General features: G+C 37.7%; 1 protein-coding gene and 1 pseudogene across 3 annotated transcripts in view; one reads left to right on the top strand and one right to left on the bottom strand.

Moving 5' to 3' along the window:
• GLYATL2 (glycine-N-acyltransferase like 2) overlaps window positions 1–18,514 on the bottom strand; it is a 63,119-nt gene that overhangs the window by 33,104 nt on the left and 11,501 nt on the right. The gene's annotated exons all lie outside the window — the stretch shown is intronic.
• LOC116468816 (glycine N-acyltransferase-like protein 1) lies at window positions 1,939–17,327 on the top strand (annotated as a pseudogene).

The following is an 18,514-nucleotide window of genomic DNA, read 5'->3' on the forward strand; positions in this document are numbered from 1 at the left end:
GAGACCAGCCTGAAAAACAAAGACCCCCCCCCATCTCTATAAAATGAAAATAAAACAATTAGCTGGGCATAGTGATTCATGCCTGTAGTCCCAGCTAATCAGGAGACTGAGGTGGGAAGATTGCTTGAGCCTGAAAGGTCAAGGCTACAGGGAGTCATGATCCAGCCACTGCACTCCAGCCTGGGTGACAGAGGGAGACCCTGTCAAAAAAAAAAAAAAATTACAGGTAGAGAATGACAATGGGGCACAGAAGCATTGCAGAGAGACTAGGGGAACAGTTGTAATTTTTAATAGGATGGTCAAAGGAGACCTCATTGAGCAGGTGGCTTTTAGGTGAAGGCTTAAAGAAGGTAATAGAGTTTTCTATAGGTCTAATGAGAAAACAGAATGCAGGCAGAAGAAAAAGGACATATGTGCTTGAAGCAGAGAGGCCAAAGAGATGGAGGTCAGGGATGTGACTGCAGGGATGTCAGGGAGGTGACTGGAGTCTAAGTCATGGAGAACTTAGAGGGCTGTTATAAGGCTTTTATATCTCTTCTTTGAATGAGATTGGGAGTTACTGCAGGAGTTGCACAAAAGAATGACAAAATAATAGCTTTTCTTTTAAAAGTAGCATTCTGGTTTTCCATTGAGAAAAGACTAAAGACATTCTCCATCCAGAAAAGACTGCCAAGAACTGTGAAGCATCTAAAAGTTTACCTTACTTGGGGCACAGTTTTACAAATGCTGGCAGATGACACAAGCCTCCCGGGTAAAGGCAGGATTTTATGACTCCTTCAACAGGCAGAACAATTTATGTGTTTGTGTCAGTCCTCCTTGCTCCGCAAGTCCTACAGAGGAAATACAGGGAGGTAGATTAATGTTGCATATGCAATAGATGTGTGTTGCAGCAAACCTGCCCTCTGCTTCAGAAGAAAGCAATATCTCTAGCTTCCAAGTTGTCCTCTTTACAAGCATCCTTGAAAAGATAGGAGCAAAGACTGTCAAAGTCTCTGCTCATAAGATATGCAGAAATGTGAGAGGCCATGAAGAATTGTCTCCCAACCAGAATGAGCAGGATGTCATAATGGATTGGATTTAAAGAGGGAGGGGGAAAGATACTTAAGAATAACTCCAAGAGTTTTTATTTGAATAGGTGAAAAGATGGAGTTGCCATCAACTAAGTTTAGAAAGACTACAGGTGAAGCAGGCTGGGTGGAGAGGGTGGATAAGGAGTTTGATCTGAGACATAATGAATTTGAGATGGCTATTGGATGGAAATCAAGAGATGTCAAACAGGCCATTAGATACATATGTCTTGAGTTTGGAAAAGAGTTTGAGTAATAATATAAATATATTAGTCATTGGGAGGTAGAATGATTTTAAAGCCATGGGACCAGATGGGATCACCGGGGGAAAGTGTGGATACAAATGAGGGCCAATGATTGATCTTTGAAGTGATGCAAAATTAAGAAATTGGGGAGAAAAGAAGGGTCCACAGAGGCTACTGAGAAGAAGCAACAAGTGAAGATAAAGGAAAACCAAGACAGTGTGCTGTCTTGGAAACCAAGTGAAGAAAGTCCATTAAAGAATGATCTATTAAGATGAGAAGCAATAATTGATCATTGGATTTAATAACACAGAGATCACTGATGGCTTTAAAAAGTGTTTCAGTAGAATGGTAGCAGAAAAATCCCAATTAGATAAGATTAGGAGGGGGATTGGAGATAGCACGTACAGACAATAGTTTCAATAAATTTTGCCACAAAGTGTTAAAGCAAACTAAATATGGCCTGAGAAAGACTCTGTACTTCTACCTTTCAGTCCTTGTGGGTGAACAGTAACCTACCTTAATAGTCAGACAAAATTGAAAACCTAATTTAGTAGTGTGCACCTATAACTATACTTGAATATTGGCCAATCCCAGCAGCCATACTTCAACCACTCATAGACTGCTGAATGTTCAAATTGTGTTCATACAAGGCAAACACCCAGTTGTAACCAATCTCAGTTTCTGTACTTCACTTCCGGTTCCTTTACATCACTTTACTTTTTTTGCCTATAAGTTTGTTTTGACCACAAGGCACCCCTGGAGCCTCTGTGAATCTGCTGTTATCCTGAAGCCTGCTGGATTCCAGAATTCTTCATTGCTCAGTTAAACTCCTTTAAATTTAATTCAGCTGAAGTTTTTCTTTTATCAGACTGTGTCAGAAGCAGGCTCTGAAGTGGAGCTTCTAGTATCCCCAGGAGTGCTAAGTGAACATGGATGGTACCTGCAGGATCCACTTGTGTCCATTGATCTCTCAGAGTTGCTGAGGATCATAAGTAAGCTCCATCTCACATTTTGGAGCTTCACACATTTGTGTTTTGAGCTCTCTGAGTTTCCTTGAGCAAATTTGTGATCCAAACTGGGTTTGGAGTTACAATAGAAAATGAACTGGGTCTAGGAATGAATTTGATCTAAGAATTAGCTGGATTCGATCCACTTAGAGGCCTCTAACAGCTGACTGGGTCAGAAAAGAACTGGTAATAAGCAGTAATGTTGCAGAATTTATAAAATTTGGCTTTTGAAAATTCACAGGGATTTTGGTGTACCCCTTTGTTTCATTTTTCCTGTGCACCCAGGTAGGAAAAATCACTGGCTAGGAGAACCTGAGAGTAAAGCCAGTATTTTAGGTAAAAATGGAATCCTGAATTTCTGGAAAACTGAGTTCCTTCTGGTTTATACATTAGGCCTGGGACGCAATGAAGTCTTACAGAAATGGCAAAATGTTACTAAAGATAACTTAGAGTGGAACATTTCAAATGAACAACAATGCATTGAAGTACATTTAAAAATGAAGGCCCTCAGTAAAGTCCCTTTTGGCTAACAACGAGTTTGGCACTATGGGATGTCAACTGTTATTCTCTTTAGAATAATCTGCCTTGCACTGTTTGTTGACAGCTGTGGGTGACAGGATTAGGCATATAAAGAATCGCGGGACATGGGGAGGTTTTTCCTCCCCCTTATAAAAGGGGAAACTTGATAGCTGGTCGGACTGCTGGGGAAAAAAATAAAGACAAATAGCATTTATTCTGTTCTCATAATTCTCATCTTTAACTATGGTTCCAGTGCCTTCCATTTTTTTTTCAATCTTGCATAAAAATAAAAAACATGTGAATGGTACTACAGAAAATTCTGAAATAAGAAATAAATCACACATTCTTTCACCACCCAAAACAATTTTCATATTTATTTATTCCCTTCAAGTCCTTGTCCATGTGCATACATATTTTGGGAAGATATATACACGTTATATATTTTGCTTTTTTTACCCATCATTCATTATAATTGCTTTTCTATAGTCTTCACAGTGACTATTGTCTGTGTACAACTCATATTTACTAACTGTCATTCACAAATTTATTATTTCTCTTCAGTGAACTTTAAACTTATGTTTCATATATAATGGAAAATTATTCCAGTTAAGGAATGAAATTCTGACACATAATACAACACAGGTGAACCTTGAAAACATTATGCAATGTGAAATAACCCAGACCCAAAAGTACAAATATCATAGGATTCCATTTATATGAAGTACCTAGAATAGGCAAATTCCTAGAGTCATAAAATAAAATAAAAGTTACCAGCGGCTAGAGACAGGGAACGAGTAATTGTGTTTTAATGGGTACAGTTTCTGTTTGAGATGACAAAAACATTCTGGAAATGGATAGTGGTGATGCTTGTAGAGCATTGTGAATGTACACTGTGAATGTGAATTGTATGGTTAAACAGTTTTGTGTTATGTGTACTTTACAACAATGTCTTTTTTTTTTTTTTTTTTTGACATATTTTGTGCCATCTTCTCTAGCTCACTGCAAGCTCCGCCTCCTGGGCTCACACCATTCTCCTGCCTCAGCCTCCCAAGTAGCTGGGACTGCAGGTGCCCGCCACCTCGCCTGGCTAATTTTTTGTACTTTTAGTAGAGACGGGGTTTCACCATGTTAGCCAGGATAGTCTCGATCTCCTGACCTCGTGATGCGCCCACCTTGGCCTCACAAAGTGCTGGGATTATAGGCGTGAGCCACCACGCCCGGCCAACAATTTCTCAAAGAGTATGGGGAGGGTTCTACCCAGGATTTTAGCAGCTTCCTAATTTATAAAAGAAATGTTGATGGTAAGAATATGGGTAGAGAACACTTTTATTTAGGTAGATGTTAGAAGCTGAGGCCAGGATGGGGTCATAAGAGCAATATTAAGTACGAGGAGAAGGAGGCCCTGAACTAAGGTCATTGCAAGGGGATGGAGTAGAGAATGGATAGGAGAGGTATTTTGGACAAAGATGTGGCAGCTGATTAGTGTAGGGGTTGTTCTCACGTATCAGCCAAGGCTACAATGTTCTCAAGGCAAATGGAACACAAATGTTTTTTTGGGAAGTGATACAGCATGGTAGATCTTGAATTAAAACTTCCAAAATCTTGACCAAAACTTTAAAGGAGAAGATAATAGTAAAACACAAGTGTATGGGTAATTCTAGTTAAATCAGGTGAGAAACAGAGCAAAGAAAGCTCTGTTGGAGGTGGGGGGAAAAAAGACCAGTTTTTTTCGTTTGTTTTACAACTACAAACAACAGCAGAGTCAAACGGGATAGGCTCATGTCAGAGATCCAGTTCTATTTACTAAAGCTTCCTTGGATATTCAAACATTCTGAAATTCTGAGCTCTTGCAAAAGGATGCCTTTGTTTAAACATTGCTTCATCCAGCTACAGAACATAGTTTAACTTTGAGGCCTTTGACTCCAGACAAGATAAAATATGTTTCACCTTGCCTATTACTTAACACGTATTAGTTAACTATTTAACCTTCAAGGATAAAAAATTTCAAACATCTGTATTAACTAATTTGCTAATGATTGTTTCAAATATCTGATCCATGGGTTCCCTCTCTTACATTAACTAAGTTTGTCGTAAATTCTTTACGTTTTTAATTATTTTTAAATCATTGGATTTAATTGTTAAATCTATATATGACATGTTGATTATTATGAAGTCAATTAAAAAAACTAACATACGTTAAATATTGTTCTTACTTCACGCCAGGTATGCATTTTATATGTATTACATTGTGTAATCTCATTTCTCTGGAAAACATGCATTCTAATTTCCAGTTCCAAAGTGGTCAGAAAACACTTTGAGGTTCTGATTGATTAAACAACTTAACAAAGAAGTAGGAGACAGAACTGAAATTTGGAACGAGCCTTAGCTTTGAAACTATCAGTTGTGATGATAACCTTCTCCAAGTTATCGTTAAATAATTGGCACATTTCTAAGAATTCTGAATGTTATTTCAATGGGAGTTTACAGATATGTGTCAAAATTATTCGTTTTTTTTTTAAATTTTTGTAATGAAACTGGGACAAGTTCCAAAATGGCCGTAGGTCTGAAATATTTGGCCCTAAGAAACTAAAGAAAATCTGTGCCAACTCCTGTTCTAAGCTTTCCAGTCACAACTGTTTTTAGAAGGCTGATTTTTTTTTTATTATTATACTTTAAGTTCTAGGGAACATGTACACAATGTGCAGGTTTGTTACATATGTATACATGTGCTATGTTGGTGTGCTGCACCCATTAACTCATCATTTACAATAGTTATTTCTCTTAATGCCATCCCGCTCCCCTCCCTCCACCCCATGACAGGCCCCAGTGTGTGATGTTCCCCGCCCTGTGCCCAAGTGTTCTCATTGTTCAATTCCCACCTATGAGTGAGAACATGTGGTGTTTGGTTTTCTGTCCTTGTAATAGTTTGCTCAGAATGATGGTTTCCAGCTTCATCAACGTCCCTACAAAGGACATGAACTCATCCTTTTTTGTGGCTGCATAGTATTCCATGGTGTATATGTGCCACATTTTCTTAATCCAGTCTATGGACATTTGGGTTGATTCCAAGTCTTTGCTATTGTGAATAGTGATGCAATAAACATATGTGTGCGTGTGTCTTTATAGTAGCATGATTTATAATCCTTTGGGTATATACCCAGTAATGGGATCACTGAGTTAAATGGTATTTCTAGTTCTAGATCCTTGAGGAATTGCCACACTGTCTTCCACAATGGCTGAACTGTTTTACACTCCCACCAACAGTATAAAAGCATTCCTATTTCTCCACATCCTCTCCAGCACCTGTTGTTTCCTGACTTTTTAATGATCACCATTCTAACTGGTGTGAGATGGTATCTCATTGTGGTTTTGATTTGCATTTCTCTGATGACCAGGGATGATGAGCATTTTTTCACGTATCTGTTGGCTGCATAAATGTCTTCTTTTGATAAGTGTCTGTTCATATCCTTCACCCACTTTTTGATGGGGTTGTTTGATTTTTTTTCTTATAAATTTGCCTGAGTTCTTTGTAGATTCTGGATATTAGCCCTTTGTCAGATGGGTAGATTGCAAAAATTTTCTTCCATTCTGTAGGTTGCCTGTTCACTCTGATGGTAGTTTCTTTTGCTGAGCAGAAGCTCTTTAGTTTAATTAGAACCCATTTGTCTATTCTGGCTTTTGTTGCCATTGCTTTTGGGGTTTTAGTCATGAAGTCCTTGCCCATGCTGATGTCCTGAATGGTACTGCCTAGGTTTTCTTCTATGGTTTTTATGGTTTTAGGTCCAACATCTAAGTATTTGATCCATCTTGAATTAATTTTTGTATAAAGTGTAAAGAAGGGATCCAGTTTCAGCTTTCTACATATGGCTAGCCAGTTTTCCCAGCACCGTTTATTAAATAGGGAATCCTTTCCCCATTTCTTGTTTTTGTCAGGTTTGTCAAAGATCAGATGGTGGTAGATGTGTGGTATTATTTCTGAGGGCTCTGTTCTGTTCCATTGGTCTATATCTCTGTTTTGGTGCCATGCTGTTTTGGTTACTGTAGCCTTGTAGTATAGTATGAAGTCAGGTAGTGTGATGCCTCCAGCTTTGTTCTTTTTGCTTAGGACTGTCTTGGCAATGAGGGCTATTTTTTGATTCCATATGAACTTTAAAGTACTTTTTTCCAATTCTGTGAAGAAAGTCATTGATAGCTTTATGGGGATGGTATTGAATCTATACATTACCTTGGGCAATATGGACATTTTCACAATGTCAATTCTTTCTATCCATGAACATGGAATGTTCTTCCATTAGTTTGCATCCTCTTTTATTTCTTTGAGCAGTGGTTTGCAGTTCTCCTTCAAAAAAATCAATGAATCCATGAGCTGGTTTTTTGAAAAGATCAACAAAATTGATAGACCAATAGCAAGACTAATATAGAAGAAAAGAGAGAAGAATCAAATAGATGCAATAAAAAATGATAAAGGGGATATCACCACCAATCCCACAGAAATACAAATTACCATCAGAGAATACTACAAAAACCTCTACACAAATAACCTGAAAATCTAGAAGAAATCGATAAATTCCTGGACACATACACCCTCCCAATACTAAACCAGGAAGAAGTTGAATCCCTGAGTAGACCAATAACAGGTTCTGAAATTGAGAAAATTATTAATAGCCTACCAACCAAAAAAAGTCCAGGACCAGACAGATTCACAGCTGAATTCTATCAGAGATACAAAGAGGAGCTGGTACCATTCCTTCTGAAACTATTCCAATCAATAGAAAAAGAGGGAATCCTCTCTAACTCATTTTATGAGGTCATCATCATCCTGATACCAAAGCCCGGCAGAGACACAACAAAGAAAGATAATTTTAGACCAAAATACCTGATGAACATCGATGCAAAAATCCTCAATAAAATACTGGCAAACTGAATCCAGCAGCACATCAAAAAGCTTATCCACCACGATCAAGTGGGCTTCATCCCTGGGATGCAAGGCTGGTACAACATACACAAATCAACAAACGTAATTCATCATATAAACAGAACCAAAGACAAAAGCCACATGATTATCTCAATAGATGCAGAAAAGGCCTTCGACAAAATTCAACAGTCCTTCATGCTAAAAACTCTCAACAAACTAGGTATTGATGGGACGTATCTCAAAATAATAAGAGCTATTTATGACAAACCCACAGCCAATATCATACTGAATAGGCAAAAACTGGAAGCATTCCCTTTGAAAACAGGCACAAGACAGGGATGCCCTCTCTCACCACTCCTATTCAACATAGTATTGGAAGTTCTGGCCAGGACAGCCAGGCAGGAGAAAGAAATAAAGGGTATTCAATTAGGAAAAGAGGAAGTCAAATTGTCCCTGTTTGCAGAGGATAGGATTGTATATTTAGAAAACCCCATTGTCTCAGCGAAAAATCTTCTTAAGCTGATGAGCAACTTCAGCAAAGTCTCAGGATAAAAAATCAATGTGCAAAAATCACAAGCATTCTTATACACCAATAATAGACAAACAGAGAGCCAAATCATGAGTGAACTCCCATTCACAATTGCTTCAAAGAGAATAAAATACCTAGGAATCCAGCTTACAAGGGATGCGAGGGCTGATATTTTCTATTCCAGATGAAAGAATACTTCTCAGGCATCTGATCACCAAAATACAGGGAAAAAGTTATGATGATGGTGGCGGAGTGTTCTGCTACAGGCATTTGGGAACCTCACAGAACTCTTAATATTCACTTTCAATTCATTCCACCAGGGAGGAAGAGTGTGGGGTTTGGAGCCATTCATATATGGTTTCAAAATCTGACTCTGACATTTATCTCTGTAAGAACTTGAGAAATTTACTTTATCTCTCTGAGCTTTGGTATATTTAGAATGAGGGTGATACTGACAGTACCTACATCATGAGTGTTACTTGAATGGAGATGTATAAAGTGCATTTTAAATTCATTTGTTCCCTTAACATTTTTCCTTCACTTAGTTACCTTTTCAGAGTTTCTTCTTGAAGGGCTCAAGGAATGAAGCATCCCACAAAATGATCCTGCTGAATAATTCCCAGATGCTGCTGGCCCTGTACGAATCCCTGGCTGTGAGCATTCCTGAGTCCCTGAAGGTGAGGGGGCAGTGGGAGAGTCAGATGGCTTTGTGCATGTTTCTTTACCTTTCTGTGCCTTTACCTTTGGTCTTTTCATCAATGAAATGGGAATAATATTAGCACCTACCTCTTAAAATTGTTGTGGACACTGAATAAATCCATACAATGTAAGTGCTAAGAGCATTGACAAGTGCCAAGCTAGTGCACAGTAGCTCTTTGGTATCACAAGGACACCTACCTGTGAGTTTTGCCTGCTTGGTGGTAACTTCATGTCCATCAGTATGGTCCTGGAGATGCTGCTCATCTCACCATCACTGACTTGGTCCCAGTACTGTCTTTTGACCTCTGTTTTTCTCTTCCTCTTCACACCTAGTTCCCCATCTCTAGGGATCTCAACCTCTCCTAGTCCTTTCCATCTCTCCTTCATGTGTATGGTTGTGTGTATCACACCAATCATGGGAACCCCTTCAACATGGAGGCGCTGGTGGACTCCTGGCCCAAGTATCAGATAGTTATTATCCAATCACAAAAACACGTAGGCACACAAACAGGGACTAGTGGAGCCAGGCAGGCCCTGAGGAACTGACCAGTTCAGACACCAGGGCTGCTTTTGTAGGGTGAAAGGAAATGTGAGTATTTTAAAAGACTCCTTAAGTACTTGGCACCTTGCAAGATTGCCACGTGTTCCCACCCTTTGTGTAAAGCATAGGACTCTTCTGGGAAAGGGGGTGGAGGAGGAAGGGGAGGAAAAGGACAAGGCTGACACTCACAGATTAAGGGCCTTTTGAAGTGGCAGGGGTCACCCGCAGGGACTGAAGGGAGGCCAATTTACGGGGACAGTTGGGTGTCTGAGATATCAGAACAGTGGCTTAGAAACAAAAATCAAGGCAGAAGTCCACCAGTAAAATTACCTCTCAGGGCCAAGCATGGAGTCTTCTACCTGTAATCCCAGCACTTTGGAAGGCCATAGCAGGAGGATCACTTGAGTCCAGGAGTTTGAGACCAGTCTGTGCAACATAGTGAGACCTCATCTCTACAGAAAATAAACAAAATTAGCAGGACATGGTGGTGCATGTTTATACTCCTAGCTACACAGGAGGCTGAGTTGGGAGGATGTCTTGAACCCCAGAGGGTCGAGGTTGCAGTGAGCCAAGATCACACCACTGTACTGAAGCCTGGGCAACAGAGTGAGACCCTGTCTTAAAAAAAAATGTTATTTCTCAGGAATCAGGGAAGGGACTCAAGGACTCATAATTACTGTGTGTCAACTATATGGAAGCACATCTTTTGTTAGTGGATGTCATCAACAGAACAGTCTTATTAAGTGACCATTCATATCTCCAATTTAGAGATGAAGAAATGACACTGAGAAATATTAAGTCATGTAGCTGCTGGATACCAGATGTTAAAGTATTGTCCAATCTGAATTCAAGTTCAGTGGACTCTGCCAGTTTTACTACCTATATAACCATAGGCCCTTCTCAGTTTCATCATCTGTTAAAATGGAAAAAATAAGAGGGCCTTCTTCAGAGGATTACACAAGGTTTAAATGAGATACTGTATGTCAAACACTTAGTACATAGCACATAATTTTAAATAGTATCTACCAGGATTGGCCATTATTGCCTGAGGACACCCAAGGAATACACGATTAAGCTGAAATAGTAATACAAACCTGGGTCTATATTTTTGCCCTAAAGACTCCCCCTTTTTGTGTGTGTTTTATGCATATCTAGTTAGTGAACTGAAGCCTCATGGCCAGCCCAGCTTCATGTGGGTATAGACACTGAGCCTCCAAATAATAATAAGCCACCCCAGGTCAAGACTAGTTTGCACACTGGGTCAGGATTGGGATGCAGAAAGTGATAAAATGACCCTAGCTTGGGAACAAAGGGGTAAAGGGGGTGGGAACCAGGCTGAGCCTAACACCTTCCCTAGGGATGTTCTTTTCATCTCTTGGCTTCCTGACAATTTGGAATCAAAGGTTAAAACTTAGTTTATTTAATCCATGGTCCAATTTCTTCAAAGTGTGATATTCTAAATAATTGTAGGAGGTCAAATAGTTCTTTTTATTTCAGTAACTTTGTAGTTATTATGTGTATTTTAGCAATGTTAACTATAGCATCAAACCATAACTTCATATATGCATTGCTTTGAACAAGGCTAGTTTTTATAAAGCCAGTCAATGAACAAAAATATGAAAATATAAAAGTTGAATGCCACACATATATGACCAAAGAAATGGAAATAATGAAATATGCTGCAATTTACTTGGAAATACATTCACCTAGTCTGATTCCATAGTATACCACGTTTCTTTCAGTATTGAAAGTCAATTCGATTTTGAGTAAAACTTTTTAGGGTGGCATGCAGGAGAATTGGTCTAGAAAAAAAGTAATTTTTTCTTAGTTGGTTTTTAATCCCAAAGATAATATATGCTGTTTATACAAGTGGAAAAATCCAACATGATTTTAAGAAGTTAATAACCTCTCTCCTCCCCCTCCTCTCCTCTCCTCCTTTTCTACCCCTTGGGATAATCAGTGTCCTTGTCCATATTAACACACAAAGGGATAATCACTGATGATCTCTTCTGTCATCACTTTCTAATTTGCCTTTCACATATGGACATCCCTTTGGGTGAATCAATGCAGCACTAACGTATTCATTTTAATAACTGTGGCATTCCATAGAGTCAATGCAATACTATTTAGGCAGTCATTCTCTTGCTGTTGGGTTCAAATTGTTCATACTTCTTTGCCACTACAAACAATGCTTCAATAAACATCCTTGTATACATGTCTTTACATCCTGGAAACTTTTCTCAATACAATTGATTTCCAAAAGGGATTTCTCCAAGTCAGAGTTTATCTTATCCTAAGTAGGCACTGCCAGATTATCTTCTCAAAGGATTCCACAGTTTTATTTCCATTAACAATGTGTGGAAGAATTGTTTCCCCACATTCTCACCAGCACTGAATGTTATCCCTTTTCAATTTAGGCCAAACTGGTGGGTGAAAGATGGCATCTTATTGTAGATTTAATTTCCATTTCCCTGACTATTGATACTCAACATATTATATTTTCATATGTTTATCAGTCATTTGGGGTTTGCTTCTGAACTGTTTATATTGTTTGACCATTTTTACACTGGGGTTTTGTGTCATTCTTAAAATTCTGTAAGTGTTTTGGATACTAGGGATACTAACACAAGGTGTATGCTACAAATTTGTTGCCCAATTTAGAATTATTTTCTACTTTATTGATGGAGATTTTGACATGAAGAAATTTTTAATTTTCATGTAATCAAATATATTATCTTTTTCACTATGACCTCTGAGTCATAGTGTTTTTTTATTAATAATTAGGAAGATTTTTCCTACTCCAAGATTATACAAGTGTTTTCTTATGTAATCTTACAGTGAGTTAATTTTTACTTTTGATGAATCTATATTCATTCTACTTGGAATATATTTTTGAATAGCATGAAGTAATTCTTTTATATTTTTCTTCCTTATGGCTGGCTAATTACATTAGTACTATTTATTAAGTGATTCCACTACTGAAACATAAATCTCTATTTTGTCATATAACATTTTTATATATTTTTGTATCTATTTCTGTATTTGTTTCTAGTCTTTTCTCATGTTATTTTATTTTTTTGTGATAAATTTTAATATCTAATAAAGCAAATCACCCTTCACCAAGGGAAGGGTTCACCATTGTACATTATGCAATGTATGTACGTTGCATAATGTACAACCTAAGAAACTTTTTCTTACTTTCCTTTTTCTTGTAAATTTAAGAACTATATGAACATCAACTAATTTTTCCAGTTCCCCACCAACTACCCCAACTAACTATTGCAATTGTGATTGCTGTTGGAGGAGCTTTTTTAGACAATTATGGAAGGATTAATATTTTTGTGATACTAAACCTTTTCATCTAGAAATATGCTCTTTTTTCACTTTTTTCAGTTTTTGTTCTATGCCATCTGGCAAAATTTTGTTGTTTTCCTATGGCAAACTATGTGATTTTCCATTAGGTTTACCCTTAAGTATTTTATACTATTTGTGAAGAATATGAAATTATTTTTCCATTTCTATTTCTGGGCATTATTATTTTGTTATTGCTTTTTATTTGTATTCTTGATTTCCCAATATGTCACACTGTTCTTTAAAACCTGTTTTTTTTGTGTGGGGGGGGGGTATTTGTTTTTGTGTTTTTTCAAAGTCTCTTGGATCTTCTAAACGTGTAATACTGTACTCTACAAACAAAGTAATTTGCTGCTTCTTTGCCAATATTTATATGGGTTTTTAGTTTCTTGCCTTATTGCATAATGTACAACCTAAGAAAACAATACCAACTAACAAAAATAATAGTTCTATTCTTGTCTCATTCCTGATTTTAATGAAATAGCTATAACAACTTACATCTGAATTACTTTTGATTCTGTCTTTACAGGTTTAGAGCATTTTCCTTTGTTCCTACATTCATAGAACTTATATTTAGAATGGAGGGTAAATTTTATCTTACTTCATTTTTGTCTTTTTTTGGCAATTTATATACTCATGAAATTTTTCCTCCTTTAATTTATTACACTAAAAGATCTTCTGATCAAAGCCATTCTGGCCTTTCTAAAACAAACTGTTCATGTTCACATTCTTTTGATATACTACTGAATATTTTATTCAGAATTTTTGTATCTGTATTCATAAGGGAATATGATCAATAACTCTCTTTTTGTTATTTCCTTACCAGATTTGGCATTAGGAGCTTTTCATCTGTTACCAAAGTCTACTATTAAAATTATGTGTTTGTTTTTGGCTTACATAGAATTTAAATATAAAAAAATCTGATTTTGGCTACTTTTTCTTTTTTAATTTCAACTTTCCTTTTAGATACAGGGGTTACATATGCAGATTTGTTACATGGGAATATTACTTGATGCTGAGTCTTGGAGTACAGACAGATCTCATCACCCTGGTAGTGAGCATATACCTAATAGGTAGTTTTCTAACCCAGCCCCTTTCCCTCCACCCTCTAGTAGTCCACAGTGTTTATTGTTCCCACATTTATGTCCATGTATGGTCAAAGGTTAGTTCCCAGTTATGAGTGAGAACATGTGATATTTAGTTTTCTGTTCCAGCATTAATTTGCTTAGGATTATTGCACTGTGGAAAGTAGTCTGGAAATTTCTTAGAGAACTTAAAACAGAGTTACCATTCGACCCAGCAATGCCATTACTAGGTAAACAGCCAAAAGAAAATGAATCATTCTACCAAAATGACACATCCTTTTGTATGATCATTGCTGCACTGTTCACAATAGGAAAGAAATGAAATCAACCCAGGTGCCCATCAATGGTAGACTGGATTAAAAAAATACTTGGTACATATATTCCTATGAAATACCACGCAGCAATAGAAAAGAATAAAATATTGTTCTTTGTAGCAATATGGATGGAGCAGGAGGCCATAATACTTGTCCACTTTTTAAATGGTAGATGTTTAATTTAATTTCCAATATTTTCTATTAGTTTGTTGAGGTTTTCTGTTTTTTTGAAAGTCAATTTTGATAGTTTATTCTTGAGGGATAACATCCATTTCTTTTATCAGTAAATATGTTGTCTTGGAGTAATATATAATCTTCTATTATAATTCTTTTTTCTTTTCTCTGTTTCCGTTCTCATCTCTCATACTCTGTGCTTACTTTTTTATTTTTGCTTTTTCCTCTTTGTCTTGTATTTCCTTAAAATGACTTACCAGAAGTATGTCCCTCTCTCTCGTCTTCTCTCTCTCTTTTGCCATTTAAAAATGAACTTTTGGCTTTATATATCCTTTGCACTATGTCTTGTTCTCCATTTCATTATTTATAGCTTTCATTTTTATAAGTAGCTCCGTTTGTTTTTTACTAGTTTACTTTGATATTCTTTTAATAATTCTTTGAATATTTACTTGGCTATTTTTGGTCACTCTTTTAAAATTGAGTCTTTTAAAACCTCTACTCTTTTAAATTCACTGAGATTTTGGTTTTGGCCATATTCAGGAACTTGCATTTATAAAAGCACCCTCAAATTCTTGAAGGTTTCTTTAAAATTATTTACGCTATTTTTTCTTCTACTCTTTAACAACACAATTTCCAACATAATATTAATACATTCACTGCTAAAACTCTCACACTTATTGTTTATATTTCCCCTGAGAAACACATACTGATCTTGCCATGAAGTTTGTGGCTTACCAGAATGGGATCACAATCTCTTTCTTTCAAACCCATGAGTCTAACACTACATAAATTACCTAGAATGCTACCAAAATTTAGTTACTTCATTCTATTTTGTGGGCTTCTGGCTGTAAAGACATTGTCACTATTCGAGTAGGCTGATATCCTGTAGCCTTGGGAAAAGGCAATGTCTCATTAATGGTTGTATTCACTAACGTATCTTGCCCAAGCCCTGGATGGACAGATCCCATCACCCTGGTAGCGAGCGTAGTACCCAATAGGTAGTTTTCTAACCCAGCCCCTTTCCCTCCACCCTCTAGGACACTACAGATTCTAGGTGTCTGGTGAAACAGTAGGCACTAAAAATTAGAGAAATCACAGTTAAATTTATTTTGAGCCAAGTTTAAAAATTTAATCCTAGCAACAGACTCAGTACAACCCAGAATGTGTCCCACAGGAGGTTACGTGGCGCACAGTATATATAACAGGGGGATACATGTGGCACAGGAGGTGAGAGAAGCAGGGAGAGAAGCAATTGTTGCAATCTTTTGATTCTGCTGGGTGCTTGGTGATGCTATATATAAAATAAGGTAAATGTGCAGTTGAGTGGGTAGAAAGAAAGGTGAGACATCTTAAGGCCTGGTGGAGGGTGACTAATTTCATCCTGTCTTTGTTCTGTATCTAATAAGCAGGTTTATAACCAGTACCTGTCAGTGAAACATTTAACAAACTCCAGTTACACAGGCAAGCGGTCAGCAGTAGCTTATAGGCCTAGGTTTTATCATCCATGTACCCAACTGCAGCCATTGTAGGCCACTGTTAAAATTTTCTTTTGAATTTTCATTTTCTGATAATTGCAGTCAGTGGGAGGTGAAGAAAAAGTTCAAGGGAATGATCTGATCTTTCACCATCCTACACAGGTTATGACTGACAACATGGATTCATACACAAACGTATATCGTATATCCTCCAAAGCTCCTCAAAAATCACAAGAAGTTTTGAAAAATTGTGAAATCATAAACTGGAAACAGATACTCCCTTGGAGGAGTCTGAAGAAATGGGCTAGCAGTAGTGCTTCTCAAATTGAGTCTTCAGCTAATACCATTAGCATCCATTCATTCATTCATTAGTTGAATTAGCATTCAACTAATACCATTAGCAATACCATTACATTAGGAATGTAAATTCACAGAAACTCTGGAGGATGGGAGAGGTAGAACAATCTGTGGTGTGACAAGGACTCCATCTGTCTGTGGTGCAAACTCAAGTCTAAGAATTACTAAGCTTTGATGATTAATCAGGTGGGAGCAGTGTAAGTCGAGAACATCATGTCTGACAATATTGCTTTCTTGCCTTTCTTCCCAGGTCTTCAAGAAAGTTTAGGTGAGGGGATAAGAGCAGCTGCATTTTCAAAGTCAGTGAAGGTACAGCATTCGAGAGCATTCCTCTGTATTATGTAAGATATCCTGAAGCTCAATGCCTCCAATAAAAGCAAGCTTGGAAGTAGGGATGAGATAGGCCACCCAGACGATGAATTTGAGAGGTACAAAAACACGTGCTGATCATTTATAATTGCTATTCCTTGTACCTTTTTGTAATTCACATTAATCAGTTTTGGAATAAAGACAGGATGAATTCCTTTCTTGGGATGAATAAAGATTGTCCATGGTCAAAATACGCAACTTTGCAATGGTAGGTCTTTAACTAAGACGAGTGCCTGGGATCTCTTCTTTTTGTTTTCTTCTTTTTGTTGTTCAACTTGAAATATGCCCAGCTGGGTGTCTCTTATTTTGGGCTGGTAAATGACAACTGAAGGCGAGGGAAGAGTGAGAGGAGCCTTCCTTACATCAAGTGCTGCATAGGAGCCATGCCAGCAGCCTGTATCCTGGGTCCACAGGGGGCCCTGGTCTCAAGGATAACCATGGACCCTTCTTGTGAAGTAGGAATGGCCTACAGCATGAAAAAATACCAAAGGAGAAGCAACATAACATGGGTGAACATGAGATTCACAAAATATCTGTGTCAGAAGAATATTCCGTTTTACCTCTCTGTGCTGGAGGTAAATAAAGGCACCCACACAATTCTGGGGAAGGTCAGTTCCTTTGTGGCCACCTGTGAGTGGCACCAATGGACCTGCTACCCACAGAATCTAGTTCCATTTTAGACAGTGAAGGTGCCTTGCAATCTTGGGCAAGCCATCTCTTAATATTAAAGCAGACACCACTGAATAGCTTTCTTCACTTACAAATGTTGATTGAGCATTTATCATATGCCAGGAACTATTCTCACATGGAGACTTGATGTTAAAAAACACAGCTGTGCCATTGAGGAACTTACAATCCAGCCTAGAGGTGGGGAGCGGGGGATATAGTCTTTAAAATGCATAAGTGTTGTAGGGAAGGAAGGGGTTACCAGTAAACATGTAACTAGAGAGCCAGGCTCAGTTCTTACCTCTGGGAATCAGAACTCTTTATGAAACTTGGATGATAGACTCTACTATCTGGAAGATGACTTTAATGAAGGACTTTAATAAAATTGTCAATAAAGTACACCTAATCTATATGGATACTTTAAATAAATACCCCTATTTATGGATTTATGAGGCAATGGCTCATAAATGGAATCAGCCTCTTATTTTAGTGACTAGCTAGGTACCAAAGGTAAAGCCTAAGACAAATGGCTTTCCTAGGCTACCTTTCATCATTGTTATGCAGAAAAGAATCTCCAGAGGATCAAGTGGGCTAGCCTTGGGGCCTCTGCTATGGAAATGACACTTGTTGTGCCTCCTTTCTCCTACTCTTTCTTACTTCCTCATCATTAGCGAAGCACAGCACAGGGCAAGGTGTTGCCTGCAAGTATAGTTATAAGTTCAGCATTTGGTGTTTGTAGCAGTGCTATCTTAAGGGGTCAGGGGCGTTCCTGGGAGAAGTGACCACTAAGGTGAGGACTGGAGAGTGAGTAGGAGTGAGCCAGATAAAAAAAGCAGAAAATCCAGATGATGGAAAGGACACGTGCCAAGCACTATCATAAGAACTTTCTAATTAAATACTTATATTACAATTCTGAATCCCTGATCTTAAAAAAGAATTACACTTCACGAACAAAATATGACCTCCTTTGGCTCTGCTCTATCACCCTGCCATTGGAACTTGGATTACTGTGAACATTGCAGCTATAGCAAAAAAAAAAAAAAGAAAAAAAAGGTATTTTCACTCTTTCTGATAGCTAGATTTAAAAAAGCAAAGGAAATCTTAATGGAATTGGCTTTGGGAGTAAAGTCTACCAGTATTAACCAACACCTATCCTCATCTCTCCATAAAAAGTAAGCCTCCACGAAATTGAATGTTTATG

Source organism: Hylobates moloch, unplaced genomic scaffold (genome assembly GCF_009828535.3).
Source record: "Hylobates moloch isolate HMO894 unplaced genomic scaffold, HMol_V3 SCAFFOLD_5, whole genome shotgun sequence".
Taxonomy (NCBI): Eukaryota; Metazoa; Chordata; class Mammalia; order Primates; family Hylobatidae; genus Hylobates; species Hylobates moloch.